Source organism: Cygnus olor, assembly GCF_009769625.2.
Source record: "Cygnus olor isolate bCygOlo1 chromosome W unlocalized genomic scaffold, bCygOlo1.pri.v2 SUPER_W7, whole genome shotgun sequence".
Classification (NCBI taxonomy): Eukaryota; Metazoa; Chordata; class Aves; order Anseriformes; family Anatidae; genus Cygnus; species Cygnus olor.
This window is the reverse complement of record NW_024429078.1, coordinates 1,245,286-1,265,417: the sequence shown is the minus strand read 5'-3', so window position 1 is coordinate 1,265,417 and position 20,132 is coordinate 1,245,286. Positions and strand designations below refer to the sequence as shown.

The window sequence follows — 20,132 nt, the reverse complement described above, 5'->3', positions numbered from 1 at the left end:
ATTTCCATCTCTTCTGCCTGCTGTTTTTGTGATGGCTCTGCTTTAGAGGTGCCTGCCTTCTCCCCTTCTCCCCTTCTCCCTCCTTCTTAGGAGAGGCTTCTTCCCTTACTAAACGAGCTGACTTCCGTTTCCATTGTTTTGACTTGACTATGGGGGCGACTGATACCATAGTTGGTTGATCCTCTGGGTCAGTCACAGCATGTGTTATCTGGTCATCAGATTCAGAGACTTCCTCCCTCTCTTCAAGGTGCTGGATGATGTTAAACAGTGTTTGATAGGAGTAAGCCAGGACCCAGCACAATGCTGCAAGCTGTCGTTCTCCGGCATTATCAGGGTCAGGGCATATGACTCTCAAACATTCTATCAGGTTTTTAGGATTTTGCACTTGTTCAGGGGTGAAGTTCAAAGCTATTGGAGGAGACACCCGTGACAGGTACCTGCCGATATCCTCCCACACACCTTGCCACCTGCCACAAGACTGTTTCGGGACAGATTCCCAGGTAAGCTTTCTAAACAATCGACTAATCTTAGAGAGAAGAGGAAACAGGTTATTCAGAATTAGAAATAGTAATATATGGGTTACACATGGATATTCAAATTACTCAGAAACTGTTGTAATTAGCCCACTGTGAAAGAAGGAGGAGGTACCATTCCTGATATTATTAATAAACTGACTTCCAGATGAGGAAAGGAAGGCAGTGTAATTCTGAATATTCTCTAAAAGATAGTTTCCATGAGACCCAAATGATAACAGTGCAGAGCCTGAATGCCAGATTAAACTCAAGGCCAGTGCTTGGCAGCACAGCGAATTTAAAAAAAACGAACAGAGATTGTAGCACATTCTCGGATCGGATATAGAGGAGAAAGGAGAACATGACACGGATTGCATGACACATGATCAAACAAGCCAATATTAACAGGACACTGAACATGGTGACTAGCAAGTAAGTGTGTTAGTTGTAAGCGTTTTAATCAATTCTACTGTTATCTCAACCCTTCGAGCCCCACGTTGGGCATCAAAAAGGACTGTGGTGGTTTTACCGTGCTAGGCAGCTGAACACCACAACCGCTCTCTCACTCCCCCTCCTTAGATGAGGAGGGGAAGAAGTAAAGGAAAGAACAACTCACGGGTTGAGATAAGGATGATTTAATTAAAGGGAAGAAAAAAAATAATTATTAAGGAAAGATTATTATTAATTAAACAATTTAACTAAACAATTGAACTAAACAATTAACAATTTAACTAAAGGGGAAAAGGGAGGGGGAAAGGGAAAACTAAACAAAACAAGTAAAGGCTATGTGGAAGTGCAGAGGAAAGAAATTACTCTCTACTTCCCACAAATGAGCGATGCTTGACCACGTCCTTGAAGCAGGGCCTCAACGCACGTAGCCGGTGTTCGGGAGGAGGACAGACGTTTTCACAACGAGAGCCCACCCCGCCCCTCTTCCTCCTTTTTCCACCTTTTATTGCTGAGTGTGACATCATATGGTATGGAATATCCCTTTGGTTGGTTTAGGTCAGCTGCCCTGGTGATGTTTCTTTTCTCACATCTTTGCCCACCCCTAGGGGGGGGTAGAGAGAGTCCTGATGCTGTGCCAGCACTGCTCAGCAGCAGACACAATACTGGTGTGATACCATTGCTGTTTTAGCTACGAGTGCAGAGCACAGCACTGTATGGGCTGCTGCAGGGAAAGTTAACATCCCAGCCCGACCCAGTACAGTGGAATTGAAAGGAGAAGAATGCAATCGTTGTCTGGCTGTTGTCCAGGACTCTGAGGCTGCGTCTATACCTGTAAAGTAACTGTAGCTGGGTCTGCTCTCTTGCACAGAGGCCAGCTGGCGCAGGATATCCTGCATCTGTACTACTAAATTCTCTCACCCTCCAAAAAAGGGGGGTTGCATCCAAATTGCCTACTGAGAATGGGCACTAGTCTGTGCTAATTCCCAGGCTGCATCTAGGCATCGTTTGGGAAAATGCTAGTTAGATTGTTCCAAAAACATGCCAGGTAGTGTTTTAACAGACACAGACACAGACACAGATTTCTAGGTTGGAAGAGACCTCAAGATCATCGAGTCCAACCTCCGACCTAACACTAAGCACTCCACTAAACCATATCGCTAAGCTCTACATCTAAACGTCTTTTAAAGACCTCCAGGGATGGTGACTCCACCACCTCCCTGGGCAGCCCGTTCCAATGCTTAATAACCCTTTCGGTAAAGAAGTTCTTCCTAACATCCAACCTAAACCTCCCCTGTCGCAACTTTCGCCCATTCCCCCTCGTCCTGTCACCAGGCACGTGGGAGAACAGACCAATCCCCACCTCACTACAGCCTCCTTTAAGGTAACTGTAGAGAGCGATAAGGTCTCCCCTGAGCCTCCTCTTCTCCAGGCTGAACAATCCCAGCTCCCTCAGCCGCTCCTCATAAGACTTGTTCTCCAGACCCCACACCAGCTTGGTCGCCCTTCTCTGGACTCTCTCGAGCACGTCCATGTCCTTCTTGTAGCGAGGGGCCCAAAACTGAACACAGTACTCGAGGTGCGGCCTCACCAGAGCCGAGTACAGGGGCACAATCACTTCCCTAGACCTGCTGGCCACACTGCTTCTGATACAGGCCAGGATGCTGTTGGCCTTCTTGGCCACCTGAGCACACTGCTGGCTCATATTCAGCCGACTATCAACCAATACTCCCAGGTCCTTCTCTGCCAGGCAGCTTTCCAACCACTCATCTCCCAGCCTGTAACTCTGCTTGGGGTTGTTGCGCCCCAGGTGCAGGACCCGGCACTTGGCCTTGTTGAACTTCATACAGTTGATCTCAGCCCATCGCTCCAGCCTATCCAGATCCTCCTGCAGAGCCTTCCTGCCCTCGAGCAGATCGACACACGCACTTAGCTTGGTGTCATCTGCAAACTTACTGAGGGTGCACTGGACGCCCTCATCCAGATCATCGATAAAGATATTAAAGAGGACCGGCCCCAGTACCGAGCCCTGGGGGACACCACTTGTGACCAGCCTCCAACCAGATTTGACTCCATTCACCACAACTCTTTGGGCCCGGCTATCCAGCCAGTTTCTAACCCAGCGAAGCGTACGCCAGTCCAAGCCCCGCGCAGCCAGTTTCTTGAGGAGAATGTTGTGGGGAACGGTGTCAAAAGCCTTACTGAGGTCAAGGTAAACCACATCCACAGCCTTTCCCTCATCCACCAAGCGCGTCACTTTGTCATAGAAGGAGATCAGGTTCGTCAAGCAGGACCTGCCTTTCGTAAACCCATGCTGACTGGGCCTGATCGCCTGCTTGCCCTGCAAGTGCCGCGTGATGACCCTCAAGATAATCTGCTCCATGAGCTTTCCTGGCACTGAGGTCAAACTGACAGGCCTATAGTTCCCCGGGTCTGCCCTCCGGCCCTTCTTATAGATGGGTGTCACATTGGCTAGCCGCCAGTCAACTGGGACCTCCCCCGATAGCCAGGACTGCCGATAAATGATGGAAAGCGGCTCGGCCAGCTCCTCTGCCAGTTCTTTCAGTACCCTCGGGTGCATCCCATCGGGCCCCATCGACTTGCGCACATCCAAGCTCCTTAGCAGGTCGCCAACCATTTCCTCATGAATAGCGAAGGCCACATCCTGCTCCCCATCCCCTTCCGCCAGCTCAGGGCACTGGGTGTCCAGAGAACAACCGGTATTGCCGCTAAAGACTGAGGCAAAGGCGGCATTAAGCACCTCAGCCTTTTCCTCATCCTTAGTAACCAGGTTTCCCCTCGCATCCAGTAAAGGATGGAGATTCTCCTTAGTCCTCCGTTTCGCATTGATATATTTGTAAAAGGATTTTTTGTTGTCTTTAATGGCAGTAGCCAGGTTGAGCTCCAGATGAGCTTTGGCCTTTCTAATTTTCTCCCTGCACAGCCTCGCTACATCCTTGTAGTCCTCCTCAGTGGCCTGCCCTTTTTTCCAAAGATTATAAACCCTCTTTTTCCTGCTAAGCATAAGCCGCAACTCTCTGTTGAGCCAGGCCGGTCTTCTTCCACGCCGGCTCGTCTTTGGGCACGTGGGGACGGACCGCTCCTGTGCCGTTAAGATTTCCTTCTTGAGGAGCGCCCAGCCTTCCTGGACTCCTCTGCCCTTCAGAACCGCCTCCCAAGGGACTCGGCCAACCAGCGTCCTGAGCAGCTCAAAGTCAGCCCTCCAGAAGTCCAATACAGCAGTTTTACTGGTCCCCTTCCTGGCCTCGCCAAGAATAGAGAACTCTACCATTTCGTGGTCACTCTGTCCAAGATGGTTTCCGACCACCACATCTCCCACCAGTCCTTCTCTGTTTGTGAAGAGAAGGTCTAGCGGGGCTCCACCCCTGGTAGGTTCACTGACCAGCTGCATCAGGAAGCTATCTCCCACACTCTCCAGAAACCTCCTAGACTGCTTTCTCTGTGCCGTGTTGTGTTTCCAGGATATATCCGGGAAGTTGAAGTCCCCCACGAGGACAAGCGCCGACGATTTTGCAACTTCTGTCAGTTGCCTATAAAACTCCTCATCCGTCTCCTCATCCTGGTTCGGCGGTCTATAACAGACCCCGACCAGGACGCTAGCCTTGCCGGCCTTCCCGCGGATCCTAACAACTTATAGTACAAAAGATCAAGTTCTCATGTCCAGGGACAATTTTTGCAACTGTTCATTCTAGTGGTAATGATGTAGCCTGAGAATTTATGTTATAAACTTTAGCAAGAATACCTCCAGGTCCTTTGTGGCTACGTATGATTGGTCCCTTGTGCTCAGGTCCCCTCTGAAGGTCAGTGTACTGCTGGGATTCCTCCCATCGCCCATCACCAACAGGCTTCCTGTAATCTGAAGGCACTCACATATATGGACTTGCCATAGTGTGGGCAAAGAAGAAGCAAAAAGGAACTCTAGGCACAATCTGCCATTTCTGAGTACTTCACAATAGCATTGAGGCCATGATGTTGTCAGAAGTTGGACATACAGGTGTGCGGTATCTTTCCAGACTGATTTATGGAGAGTCCAGGGGAGTGCTGAAAGCAGTCCTGGGGAGCAGGGGCTGCACTGTGACAGCTACACCAAGGACATGAAGCAGAAACTTGCATAGGCTGCGGGAACAATTTAAACCTCTGTACAGATTTGGTGTTTGCACCTTTTGTGTGCTATCTCAGAAGACTCCCATCCATTCCCTCGTTGTGGGATAAAATGGCATCACATCACAAGGTGCAGGCTCTGGATTGCAGCGTGCTGTAAGCTGATGACACATCTCCCTGGTCCAAAGCTGGAGTGAGATGAGGGAAGGGTCATAAGCTTGTCTGTGAAGGCTGTGATGGTAGCTTTCAAAGGCTTTTCGGGAAGGAGCAGGGGTGAAACGACCCCTAGCATCCTCTCTGACATTCCTGCACCCTGCTAATGGCAGCTGAGACAACTTTCTGCTAGTGCAAATGTTCACAGTTGTATGCTGGATGTTGATGAGTGGATAATGGCTGATGAGGTTGCCTGTAGACAGTCACTTCACTACCAGTGTGTAATTAATTGCTATGTAAAGTGCTCTGAGATGCGGTGCTGCTGAAACGCCAAACGCCGGGTGTATGCCATCCCCACACAAAAGGGAACAACATGCAAATTCCCTCAATATATTTTTAAATGCAAGCATTTTTCATCTGTTTGCTCTTTTGTAAAATTTATTAGGCCCCCTCCTGGGAAATGGAAGACAGCAAGGGCAGTGTGGATGGATGAGCTGGATTCCAGGGGCTCCCACTGTTCCTGCTGCTCGGCCCCAGACTCCAGGGGGTCATCTGTTTTTCTTCTCCTATTTCTTTAACCTCTGTTTAACTTTTGTTTCCTCTTTCTTTTGTTTTCTTGCATGGTAAGCTGCTGCCTGCCTGCCTGGGGAAGGCAGCAGGGAAGGAGAATGCTTTTCTGCAAAGGGCAGAAGCTTGTAAGGACTCCTGCCCCTGTTTCCTTGTGAACCAGAGAGGTTTCTTGTCTGGCTTCCAAAGGAAACATGTTGTCCCAATTGGATGCAACACAGAGAGATGCGGTTTCAGGCCAGCTGGAGCTGGAAGGGCAGTGGCACGGGGTGGCAGCCCAGGCTGTAAAAGGCAAAACCCTGTTGTTGTCTAATCACAGAGGTCTAATGTTGGCTCTGAGGACAGACTGGGAAGGACAGACTGTCTTCCCTGGGGACAAGCCTATCACAAGGTGATTGACAAGCCTAGAACAAGGTGGTCTGAATGGGAGACTATGAAATCTTGAATTCTAGAGATAACATGAAAAAGGCATGATGGCTCACAGCTTTCCATACCACAGGCTGGAGAGGACACACAGCAAAATGATCACGGAAGTTTAAAGAAAAAGATGGAACTAGTTTTCCTCAGGGCATACAGTCCAGATAAGGAATTCCTAACTCAAGTGCAAACAGGTTAAAAAAGAAGTAGACTAAGGCAGGTATGCTGCTGGCCATAGGACACAATAATCTGGATGCTACCACTGGTACAGGAACTCCTTTACCTCCCGTTATCAGAAGCTGGGAGAATGTGTGGGGGCATGGGAAAGTGTTGCAGTTCTTACAGCAATTTCCTAGGCATCTCTTGCTGTTAATGAATAGAAAAAGGACATAGATACTATAAGAGCTGGAAATCTTAGGTTTTTTTTTTTTTTTTTTTTTTTTTTAATATGCTAATATTAAATATATTAAGAAATGGGTAGCTGACAGATCTTGGAAGGAAATTATGAGCAGAAAATCTGTTTAATGAGCACTTTTCTATAGTGTTCCTGAGAAGGCAGTCATAGCTTGGATGCAATGTAGTATTTCCATCAGTGGTCCGGAAATAAATAAAAACAGTGCTGCTCACTAAAACGTACAGATAACCTAAAGTTTGGAGGAGTGCTTAATATGGCTTGAGAGTGCATGAAACAACTCTGGACCCATCAGTAGTCCAGACACATAGAGCACTCATTTTCACATTATCTAACTGGGAGAAAGAATAGGAAGCAGGAGGACAGGTTGAAGCTACAGAGTGGTGAACAACAGAATCACAGAATAGCTGAGGCTGGAAGGCACCTCTGGAAATCATCTAGTTTGCTATCATCTAATTGCTCGGGACCATGTCCAGTTAAGTTTTGAATGTCTCCAAGGAGGGAGAGAGACTCCAGAACCCCTCTGGGCAACTTGATGCAGTGGTTCATCACTCTTACAGTAAAAGAGTTTCTTCTGACATTTAAATTGAATTGCCTGTGTTTCAGTTTGTTCCTCTTGTCCTTTCATTGGGCGCCACTGGAAAGAGTTTGGCTTTGTCTTCTTTACTTGCCCCTTGTACTTTACATATTGATAAGTTCCTCTTGAGCCTTCCCTTCAACAAGCTATTTAGTTACAGCTCTCAGCCTCTCCTCACGTCAGATGCTCCGGTTCATTAATTGTCTCACCGGTGCTGAGTAGAGAAGGATCACCTCCTTCCAATGTGCAAGGGCACATTGCTGGCTCGTGATGCACTTGGTGTCCACCAGGACCCCCAGGTCCTTCTCTGCAAAGCTGCTTTCCATCTGGCCAGTCCCAGTGTGCTGTGGTTTGTGGGAGTCCCTCTGAAAGGCAGTGACTCTGAAGATGGTCAAGAGGTTCTGAAAAGTGGTCCTTCATCTGGACTTGAAGTCTCAGTATGATGGTGGAACCAACTAATGCCACCTTGAAGGAGACTGGTGAAAGGATAGGACTACTTTTAGCTCAGTATCAGTCACAAGGGGTTGGATAATGGAAACTTAAGTCCAGTTTGAGTATATGTGCTTTGTCAGGGACAGTAAGAAATTGGAGAGGATGCAGAAGACCTCACAAGTCTGGGCTGGAGAAAATGCTTCCAAGAGAGCAATTTGTTCAGCTCATCAACAAGCTCAGATGGTGATGTGCTCTGTGTATGCACCCGCTATAAAAGGATTCTTCAATTTAAAAACAAAGAAAGGCACAGGATAGACCAGTGCCTGTAAACTGAACACAAATAGATATAAGCAGGAATCTGGGCATCTGGTCATTATCACTGGGAAGAAATTGACAAGGTTATTGGTAGAGATTTCATCTCCCAATGCTTTGAATCAAAAATGTGCAACTTTAGTTGAACCCAACCTGTATGTGACTCACTGCAGTGTTGCAACCTGTGGTATCCAAGATGGCAAGCTGGGGTCTTCTTGCTGTAGTCTTTAGCTTGGAGTAGAGTGGTCCCTAAAGTGGTTTTCTTATAGCATAAAGATCAGTATATGGCAATCCCAATGGACATCTCAACTCTATCATGCCTCTTTTGCTTGGCTTTTCCTCAGAATCTCAACTATTTTTTATAATACAAGTATCCATGGCTAGTAGTAGGTGTCCTCTGTAAGGACAAGAGCATTCACTCAATGATTACCAGACCCCACATTTTCACCCAAATGCCTCTGTAAGGCTGCAGGGGCCACTACCTATTGGTACCAATGTGGCTTCCGGCAAATGAAGCAGAAATAGTGCTGCAGGTCTATGACAGGAAGAAATCTATAGGCACAGATATTTTTTCCTTTTTCTGTGCTTTTACTCATCACCCACAACAGCTTCTATTTCTAACCCTGTGTTAAAAAACAAAAACAAAACCAAAAAAACAAAATAAAACAAAAAAAAAAACCACACACACAAAACAAACCCCTGGAAGTCAATATTTATTTTTCGGTCTTCCTCTCCCCTGCTGTTCGTCTCTGAATTTAATGCTTTTGAAAGGTGAATGATTGACAATTTACTGAAAACAAAGTTAAAATATAAATAATTCCACGATTCGGCTGCTGTATTAAGCAGGCATATGAGAAAAGCTCAGATGACCAAGGTTGGCTTTTATTATTAACAAGGAAAAAAAATAAATTTAAATAAATGTAATATTTATTAAAATTTCCTTTCACGCTGTTACCTGAGGTTCATAAAACTTTTGAGCTGTCAGCTTTGCACTCCCCAGTACATTGAACTCCAGGGAAAACTATAAGCAAATTCTTAAGATCAATGCAAACTACTTCTCCATTACTCAAAAAAGGGAATTTTAACTATTTTCGAAGGCCCCAGGACTCCACTAATCCAGATATAAAGACTTTTTTCACCTTCGAACTTCACAGTTCCAGCTCCCCTTTCACCCTCTCCCCTCCCATCATCACCCCAACACATGCACAGCCCTTTATACACTGAGAGAAAAGTGAATATACATCCTTTAGCCTGTTTTCCATCTTTTCTATAGCCAATTGTTCTGGATGAATTAGACCTAGATACAATTAAATCTCATGTTATAGCCTGCTCCCCAAACATGACATTAGGTGTGCTGAAGATGCAGAATTTGGATCCAGATGGGAATTTGCCAGAAGGTGGAGGAGAGCAGTGTTGAGCTTCTCCTGCTTCTCAGTTGTCCCCATGGCAGTGCCAGTGCCAAGAAGAGGAGATGCTCTCCTATGCTCTCCTAATGCTCTTCTAGGTGAGGATGGCAGGAAGAGGAAGATGTTTTACTGGAATGAAGACAATGCAGGGACAAAGCCAAGTCAGGTTCTGTAAGCAGCACAGAGAAGGGTTTGGGGATGTAGGCTCTTTTAACATCCAGTTGGTTTCCAGGCTTGAATTGTAAAGATAGTGAAAGAGGAAAGATTATTAGCTAAAGGTTGGTGAGGCTGGGAGAGCAAAAAGGGGTGTGTGGGTGCTGGGGGTGCTGGCAGGGTTCAAAGACAGAAGAAGATACAAGAGCATTGTCTGCAAACACTATTACACGTAAAACTGCAAACTCAAAACACTGCTGGAGATGATACCTTCACAATTTCAGTTTTCGGTGCCCCTTTCTCATCTGCCGTTTCCTTCGACAGCTTGTGAAGTCTGGGAGCACCCACATTTTCAGCAGCCAAGTTCCCCAAGGCTCCCTGTCTCACCTTCATCCGGCCCTCGATGCCTCCTGGGGCACCAGGACCCCAAAGAGATTTCCCTTCCTGTCATGGAGAAGGTGGGGAGATGCCTCCTTTGTGGACTGCACTGAGAGGTGAGCTGCTGTGCTTTCTATTGTTGGGTCTTGTATTTTTCCATCAGTACCAAGGAGACTTCTCTGATAGAGGTGGGCAATTCAAACCCCTTTCACATTGTCGCGTTAAGGGGTGTAGCCAATTAACCGTTACGGGTCCGGTCGGATTCAGGGTACTGAACTATCACAATCACAGATTCACCAATAACACATTAACCGATATGGGTCTGGTCAGATTCAGAGCACTGAACTACCACGGTCACGGATTCACCAATAAAGTAGAACTGTCCTTACTCTAGTCGCGTTCAATGAGAACTATCATGGCCAGGAACAATGCAGTTAAGTGCAATTTATTACAGCAACAGGTACACAGGTTCTTTGGATTGCCGGTGATAATTTACTGTCTGCAAAAGCAAGCTAGCACGCATGAAATACACAGGTGCGCAGCCTGGAAATTAATGCGTTAAAAGGCACAAAGACTCTATAGAGATTTCTAAGTTTCCGCAGAGACACCCAGTATAACCAAGTGTTCAAATCTCACCCAAAGGCGTCCCAGTGGGGGGGGGAAAGAGGCTCAGCCTGTCGACTGATCCCAGGGGTCAGGAGGTCCTTGGGATGGTGTATTCCCTCGTGATGGTACCTCCCCTGACGGTGGTATCTTCCCTAACGAAGGTATCTTCCCTATCGATGGTATCTTCCCTAACGATAGTATCTTCCCCAACATCCCCTCTCTCTTAGGCCAATTTATATTATTTTCTATCTTTTAGGTGGAGCTTGAGTGACTCTAGTCAAGCATATCTTAGTTATGACTGGTGAAAAGTTTTCCTGTCTCTGTTTAAAGGTACAGGCTCCGAGAAATTCAGAGCGCATGCTCAGTGAGGGGTGGTCACACCTTGGAGGCGGGTAGCTTTTGGGATGGAGGTGTGTTTTGGTATTATAAGGATATTATAATGAGCAAAAGTACACTAGAGTACAGCATTTGTCAAAACATGACAGGTCGTTGGCTCAGGGTAGCAAAAAGTGCGGCTTCTCTCTTATCTTATGGTCTAGGGAAGTGATTGTCCTCCTGTACTCGGCTCTGGTGAGGCTGCACCTCAAGTACTGTGTTCAGTTTTGGGCCCCTCGCTACAAGAAGGACATTGAGGTGCTCAAGAGAGCCCAGAGAAGGGCGACGAAGCTGGTGAGGGGTCTGGAGAACAAGGCTTACGAGGAGCGGCTGAGGGAGCTGGGATTGTTCAGCCTGGAGAAGAGGAGGCTCAGGGGCGACCTTATCACTCTCTATAGGTACCTTAAAGGAGGCTGTAGAGAGGTGGGGGTTGGTCTATTCTCCCACGTGCCCAGTGACAGGACAAGGGGGAATGGGCGAAAGTTGTGCCAGGGGAGGTTTAGGTTGGATATTAGGAAGAACTTCTTTACTGAAAGGGTTGTTAGGTATTGGAATGGGCTGCCCAGGGAAGTGGTTGAGTCACCATCCCTGGAGGTCTTTAAAAGACGTTTAGATGTAGTCCTTAGTGATATGGTTTAGTGGAGGACTTGTTAGTGTTAGGTCAGAGGTTGGACTAGGTGATCTTGGAGGTCTCTTCCAACCTAGACGATTCTGTGATTCTGTGATTCTGTGATTATTGGTCTCAGTGTACACAAGAACAATCAAGTCCCCACCTGGTCACAGAGCCTAGCCGTGGTGTCTCCACTCCACTCTACTCTCCGTACTGTTCCTTACAGACAGCACACCAGGTTCCCCTAGTGCGATAGCATCTAAGATTGGAAGCCTAGGGAATGCTCAGGTAATGCAGCTACATCCTACCCTGAAAGCCTCTTCAGCGCTGTACATTTTCTTTAAAATGTGAATGTTAGTTTTATTTTCCTAGTTACTTTAGGCAATCGCACCACACACATTCAGTATCAGCTGGGGCGGTTGGTGAGTGCAATGCTTAAGGTGGCAGATTAAGGCTTCTGTTTATTTTTGAGCCCTCTTTTACTTGGGTTTCTATTGTCTTTTGGGGTAGCAAGTTAAGCAAATACAGTAAAGGAGAGCTGTGTCTAAGTATCTGGATATGAAAGAATTGGAAAGCTCCAAGTCTCCATTAAAGCTTTGATTTGGCAACACTATATAGCACCTTTACACAGTGCGAAGGGGTGAACTTCCTTCAGACAGAAGCGCAGGGTCTCCATGTAACAAGCAATTAAATCTTAAAGCAGGGCACGTATGTGTGGACAGCCCAGAGAAGGGTGTTTAGCCAACCATAAGGCCATGTCTACATTTGTGCTTCAGCACACCCCGTTTTAGTGTGTTTCCACCATAACCAGAGAGTTGAGCTCAGCAAGTAAACACCACTTAGTTCAGGCAGCAGTCCTGACAGCAGTGCTTTATTCCCCTGCACACTGGTGTTAATGAACCTGAAGTGGGTGGGCAGTGTCGTGGTGCCTGTGTGCCACACAGGTGGCTTTAATAGTGTTTTCTGGCCTCCATCTGGGAGGCAGCTGCTCCCCAGCACTGGATATTTTGTCTTCTGCATACTGCAGGGTGCCTGAGAAAAGATTCTGAAATCTTGTCTCACAGCCATCGACCAACAGCCCCCAGATGTCTCAATGGCCAGGGACGTTCCCAGATGGATGCCCCAGGGATAAAACCTATCTTACATGGCCACATGGCCATGTCCTTGCAGGTACACTGTGTGGTGCAGGTCGCACATCACATCCCCAAATCCACTGCAGAGATACAGCACGTGCCCCAAGGCAGGGGAGAGAAGAGATCTGGGGAGCTTGGGGGTCACAAGGGAGAGCTGGGAGGGCGGCCTGAGAAATGGGGAGGGAATCAGGCAACAACTTTCAGTGCCATGCTTAGTGTGCCACTGTGGGAAAATGAGCCTTCCCTATTTATTGTTTTTCCCCTCTTTGAAGGATCTTGGGTGATGTTCACCAGCCCTTTAACTCTCAAACTGGCCCATGTCAGAGGATGTGCTCTGTGTCCATGCAGCTCAGGGCAGGATGCTGAACGGCTGAACGGCCTTTGGGGCAGAAACCTCTTACTGGAGACCTCGTCCTCCTTTTCTAGGTCAGAGACTTTTGAAGCCTATTCCCACATCTTCAGCTTTTTCTGAGCATCTTCTGTGCAGAGATTGGAGTGATGTATGTGCTCCTCTGTATTTACCCTTACTTGCAGATTAAAACAAACAAACAAAAAAAAAACCCTGACCATATTCCCTCCTTGTATTCATCACCTGATTTACATTTCATTTATTTCTATAGCCCCGAACAGACATTAGTAACTCATAATAGTAATAATAGGAGTTTCTACTAATAGAACTCCTTCCATTTGTGGAGTTCAAAGTATGGACAAGCACCGTTTGTCCCATTTAGAGATGGATTTAATTGGTGCAACTTGTCCAAATGCAGACACGGCTGCAAGAATCAGGAAGAAAATGCAAAGGCTCCCAATTTCAACCCCATCCTCAGCTCAGCTGATCTGGTACAGCCATTTTGGAGGGCGGGGTGCGGGGGACATGCACCATCATTCAAAAGACAAGATATGAGGGATGCTCGGGAAGAAAATGAGCCTCATCTCTGGAGCCTGCTGAATTTCACAAGGTTGTCCCAAAGCAGCAAAAGGAGCAATGTCCCGAGCTTTGGCCTCGATACTTATAAGCATGAAAAAAAACATGAGCGTGAAATCAAACAACAGGCTTCAAATGGGAGCTACAATGACTCTAATTTGTATGTACCATTATTTGATCTTCTAACCTACTAGGTTTAAGGTAAACCACAGCGGAATATCAAGCAGACATTAAATGAAACAGTGTCATCAATTCAATCCAATGAGATATGTTTTATGTAACAAAGGGATTTGTTCTGATACTCAAACAATGTATATAAATGAAAGAGTCTAAATAGCTACATTTTGTTCTCAAAGCAAACACATTAAGGAAAGCCATCAAGAAGTAAAGAACATGGCATTTTTTTTTCCTTTAAACTGTGCTTTATTTAGGGCTAAGCTGGAAAGCGTCATTCAATAATTACAGAAGATTACAAGGAGTTTTAGGGAATTGAGAGTGAAAGAGCAGTTGTATGGAACTGCAGCTGCATTACACATCTGTACTTCCTAGCTGTGGGCTCAGTCTGGCTGTCCTTACTTGGGCAAAATACTCGCACATCCCAGCGGGAGTTCTGCCAGAGTAAGGACTGGAAGATCAGGCCCAATAGGGAATTAAAAAAATTTAAAAAAAAGAAAAAAAAAGAAAGAAAGGAAGAAAGAAGTTTGAGATCAAGATAAAAAATACTAAGAAAAACAAACATTAAAACAGAGTAAAACCGAATAAAGAATCAGAAACAATTATCACAGTGCTCAGTCGAAGCAAACAAGTGTGAGAATGATGTAAATCAAGTTTTAAGACTGTGAAAATAAGTTATAATAAATATGATATACTTTAAAATGTGTTCTTAAATAATTCATTGTTTTTTCTGTCAGATTTTTTAAAGCAATTTCTTATTTTTTAACTGCTCTAAAGTCATTTAACAAAGATAAATATCGTGCTTTCATTAAATAGTTTTCCTTGTTTTTCTCTATCATTGCTATTAAAAGTCCTACAAAATATGCAAATTTATTTACAGAAAAACAAAGCCAGCATCTTTTTTTAAACATCCCCCTGTTTTTCAAAATTCCTTGTAAACAGTTTCAGAAATTCTTCAGAGATTGTTTTTGTTTTTTTGTTTTTATTTTTTTATGTTTTTTTTTTTAAGATTAAGGTTCTAGGCTAACCCTTTGCCCTGAAGGTTTCTGGAGCAAATATGGAAGCTACTGAAGCATAGGATGATGGGAATTTTGCAGACAGCAGATCATGAAGACATGAAGCATTTAGCTGTGTTCTGTTTTTCAAGTTAGAACTAACGTCTGATAAAAAGACAGCTGTTTTGTTTCCCATTTGCATTGTCTACAGAATCGAGTTTTATTTTGTTTTGTTTTTTTAGTAGCTGGAATGCTTGCCGTTAAAAAAGCTGCCAAAATAGCCATTTCTCTCCTTTTTCTCCTCAATAAATAACAGCATCCAACAGCAATTGGCAGAGAGTAGGAATTTATGATCAATCTAAACTCTACAAAAATTACAGTTCTACAACAACTTTGTTTTTAGCATTAACGCTAACTTCTATGTATTATTATTTTTTTTTGCTTTTTTTAATGTTGTCTAATTTTTTCTATTATATAGGTATTTTAAACTTTTTTTTTTTAATTCTGTACAACTATTAGGATTTTAAATGGGGAGAGTTAGAAGCATTTACAAACCTTTTTTGTTTTCCATTTTCATATCAACCATCTTTCCTTTCTCTTCTCTATGCCTTTTTATGTATTTATTTATGTATTTATTTACTTTTTTGCTTTTCATAGATATCCATCTTACCTGCCTTTAACAGCACAATCCTTACATATACAGAAAACCATATGAAAGCTTCATAGACTCTAATTAATGTATAACCAAAGAACCTCCCAAAGTATCAAAGAACTATTATCTTGCCATTTTAAAAGCATTTAAGCATTTTTTTTTAATTTTTACATATTTCATATAATCGCTCTCAAAAACTGTTTTAGGAACAGCCCAGAGAAAAGGAAAGAACTTCCATATTTTACATACAGCTACAAGTCTGCGGTAAAAAGTTTTGTCCTTTGGTCCCTATATAGCTAAGGAATGACAGATAAAGATGGTCAGTGACTGTTACCATGGGTCACACATGGTAACCACATCCTTGGTGGCAAACAGGCACTCCTTTGTCACTATCCAGGTTTGCATCTCCAGTTTGAAGAAAAGCCCCTGTGGTGATATCAGTGTCTCTTCAGAAATCCTGGTTGATCTTGTTCCTGTTCTGATTTTACTTATGCGTTTGTTTTCAAGCGCATGTCCTTCGAAGTCAGCAGAAGTGAATCTTTTCTTGAAGAAATGTTACAGTCTAAACAATCAAAGAGAGAATAAATCTGAAGTCTTCAGCTTGATTGATATTTGCTGATATGTCAAAGGTGTAATCCAACAGTTCCTTTTTTTTTTAAATATATATATATACTTTTTTTTTTCTAAATGTGGCCCATTCAGCTGCTGCCCTAAAAAATGAAGATCATTGCAAATTAAATCAAAAAGGGGAAGGGGAAGTAAGGGAAGGAGGGGGATATTTGGGACAGGGGAGAGACCTAAAAAATGAAAACGAAATTAAAAACAAGCCTGTTCGTTTGGGCCCAATCCTGCTCCTGTTGAAACTAATGGGTGTTTTCTTCTCCCTTCAATTGGGACAGGATGGGGCTTCTGCTTTGGTGGTTTGCTTTTGGACGTATTGGCTCTGATTCTGCTCCCACTCACGTCAACAGAAAGATTCCCCTTGACTTCAGTGAGAACCTGATCAAACCCAAAGTGAGCAAGGTAGTCACGATCATGATAGAGAAAAATACAATTGTTCCTAATAGTAATAATAATCATAAACCAAAATAATAGTAAGGCATATCTATGTAAATCCGTATCACTATGTATGTACAGATAGCTGCATTTTAATTATTTTTAAGTGCCACTTTACAATGCCAGATAACAATCTTGCTTGGTGGGCTTTTGTAGTGTGAAAGGCATTGAGAAAGAATTGGCCTACATTTTAATGGGGTGCCATCTATGACAGTGTAGGAGCTTTCTGTGGAGGCATAGCTGCCAATAACATCTACATCCTTGTGAATGTCAGAAAGTAGGACTTTGAACAGGCAATTTATGGGAGGTTAAATAAAAAAAAGACTGTTGGAATAAATTTTTTCTTTTCAAAAAAAATGTAAAGCTAACATTTCTTAAATAAAAAAAATGTAATCATGATCCGACTAGGCTTGACATTTAAGTAGGATGCTTAATCATTAAGGATTAGCTCTTATCTCTTTCTAGCAAGCAGGTTCTTATACACTCGGTGATTTATTACATCAAGAAACTTAGAAACTGCAAAAGGTCCACTCTAGTGGAAAAGTGTCATGCGGAATATCAATCCATGCTGGCAGGTTTTCATACCGTTGGTTCAACAAACAGCAAACCATACACAGCAGTCTAAACAATTATAACACCAAAAATAATAATAGAATAAAAAAATAAAAAACACTCGTCAAGGACCCTTTTTCAGTTGTAAACAAAAAGATGCATTTTGCATTTTGATCTGGATGGGTTTTTTTTCCCACTCAAAACAAATCCTCCCTCCCCCGAGCAATTAATTTTGGCTGGAGCTGCTGTAATACAGAACCTTAGAATTAGGAATTCTTGAAAAGACATACAATGAGGCTTTTCTTGGGGTTGTTTTTCTTTTTTTCTTTTTTTTTTTGATTGCTATAGTTTTCAAACTACTGTTACTATCATTTTGCTTTAAAAAAAATAAAAAAAAAATTGGAGAGTGATTTGAAATATCCTAAGGGGTAAAAAAGGTGTCAATTGAAAAAGGCCCCCAATTCTCCGGAAAAAAAAATAAAATCACAAGATTTTCAGTGCAAAAAAATTAACCACGCATTTTTTTTCTCTCTCATTTTTTTTTTCTAAATTATCTATACAGTTATAACACTCCCATTTTTTTTCTAAAGAATTAGGAATCTATCTTTTTTTGTCCTTCTATGTGACATCTAGAGAAGCATAAAATGCTAACGAGAAATCAAACGACAAATAAAGAAACCACTGCAAGCACCAAAAATGAGACGAAAATGAGCACAACAAAAAATTGTGGCAGCACAAAGTCAAAACAGGCACATGTGATCATGACTGGCCAATCATCAACTGATACAACATCCAAGAAAAATGCTTCAATCACAGCACCTGCACGAAACTTGACGGCATGTCATGCAACCAATTCTTAGCTTGTTACATGACGCCATCATGTCACACTTTCAACTTCGAGTTGATTTGAACTTACGGCCTGGGAGACTGTATTCTCCACTTTCATGTCATTACGTGAACTTTTTTCCTAGCTCTGCGCGAGACTGTGGTGGATTTGACTGGCTCTTGGTTGGTTTTGTTGGAATTTGATTGAATGACAAAAGAATAAAATATATTTTTAAATATATATATATTTATATATAGCGTGGAGAAAAGGAAAGGTAGGGAAAGAAGATTATATATAGAAATAATAATAAAAAAAAAGTTACAAACACAGCATCAATCAACAAGCTCTAATGCAAGTACTTGCCATTAAACTATATAAAATGAAACAAGAAGGAAAGCAAAACAAACTAACTGAATGGAAAGAAATGAAAGAAAGGAAGAAGAAAAGAAAGAAAGGAAAAAAAAGAAGGATGGAGGAGGCCTAGCCAGAGACACACACATAAAACACACACTTAAATGTAGACACACGGTCAACAGTGAACAGTAACAGAATGCTGTGCAGCGGCTGTTGAGGAGAGCATGCACTGAATGAATGAGCGCAGACAGATCGGTTTGCAAAGTGTGGAAAATAAATACATTTGCTGCCAACCAGAATGCTTTCGTAAAGCACCAGCCTCTCCTGCACCACCCCCAGCCTCCAGGGCTTTGAGGCTAGCCAAATTCCGCTGGGAGCCTTGCCATTTCCTCAGATGGACTCCGGAGCAGACACTGCTCTAATGCAATTACATCCCAGGAAGTTTAAAGTCATCGAGCAGTAAAAGACCATGAGCTGCTTTGGCTACTAAGAATTAAAAAAAAAAAAAGGAAAAAAGAAAAGAAAAGAAAAGAAAAGAAAAGAAAAGAAAAGAAAAGAAAAGAAAAGAAAAGAAAAGAAAAGAAAAGAAAAGAAAAGAAAAGAAAAGGAAAGGAAAGGAAAAAAGAAAAGAAAAAAGGAAAAACAAGGGAAGGGAAGGGAAGGGAAAAGGGAAGGGAAGAGAGAAGAGAAGAGAAGAGAAGAGAAGAGAAGAGAAGAGAAGAGAAGAGAGAAGAGAAAGGAGAGAAGAGAAGAGAAGAGAAGAGAAGAGAAGAGAAGAGAAGAGAAGAGAAGAGAAGAGAAGAGAGAAGAGAAAGGAGAGGAGAGGAGAGAAGAGAAGAGAAGAGAAGAGAAGAGAAGAGAAAGGAGAGAAGAGAGGAGAAAGGAGAGAAGAGAAAGGAGAGGAGAGGAGGGAGAGGAGAGGAGAGGAGAGGAGAGGAGAGGAGAGGAGAGGAGAGGAGAGGAGAGGAGAGGAAGAAAAGCATAAAAAAATGAAAATGAAAGAAAAAAAAAGAAAAAAGGAAAAAGGAAAAGGAAGAGGAAAGAAAAAGAAAGAAAAAGAAAAAACGAAAAAGAAAAAACGAAAACGAAAACGAAAACAAAAACGAAAACGAAAAAGAAAAAGAAAAAGAAAAAGAAAAAGAAAAAGAAAAAGAAAAAGAAAAAGAAAAAGAAAAAGAAAAAGAAAGAAAGCTGCCAGGGGCTGGTTGCTACAATCTCTAGAAACACCCTGTTCCTTTCCTACCAGAGAAAATGTCCCTTTATTGGCCCAGGGAGTTTTGCCTCAGTAAACACCAAAAATCACTGCACACAACAATACTTTTGTCTCATTCACCAGCCCTGCACCCTGTTCCTCAGGTATTGCCTTTCTGTCACCTTGGCAGGGCTCATCTCTCTCCTCCCAGCCGATTTCTAAAGTCATTGCACACAAATAAAATTTCACCTTGCATTTGGGTGTCACAATAATATTGTTGGCAGTTCTCATCCTGAAATCATGCATGCTGGCTAGAGATTTTATTTTTCTTTTTTTTGTCTGTTTCCATTTTTTCTGAGCTGAAACATGCTTTCTGGCTAGAGCTGTTATGCTCAGCTGACAAGAAATGGTGCTGAACTAAGCCCTGAACTGAGCATTGGCTTCAGCTCCATACTTTGCCCACAGTTGGCTGCTGCCTTGGGCTGTTGACTCCTTGATGGCCTGGCCCCAAAATCCTGCAGGTGGATGAGCTGGAAGTGTCAGCCTGAACTTCCTGGGGTTTGGGTGCAAGGAATAGACTGGTTCACCTAGGGAGATACAAGCTTTGGGTCTACAATTATTTCTCAAGCCAAGAGGGAGAAAACTGTTTTTCTGAAGATGGCCCAGGGCAGAGCTCTTATCACTTGCACACTTGCGTCTCTGGGTACCCAAGGACAAGCAGTGTGAACCATACAGGTCTGGGCTCTGCATGAGGACGAGAAAAAGACCTTGTCTTTCTCTGTTGACTAGGCAGA

General features: G+C 43.5%; 1 protein-coding gene across 1 annotated transcript in view; it reads right to left on the bottom strand.

The window, feature by feature from the left end:
• Nucleotides 1-20,132, bottom strand: part of LOC121063021 (CUGBP Elav-like family member 4) — a 1,483,068-nt gene that overhangs the window by 654,966 nt on the left and 807,970 nt on the right. The window lies entirely within an intron of this gene.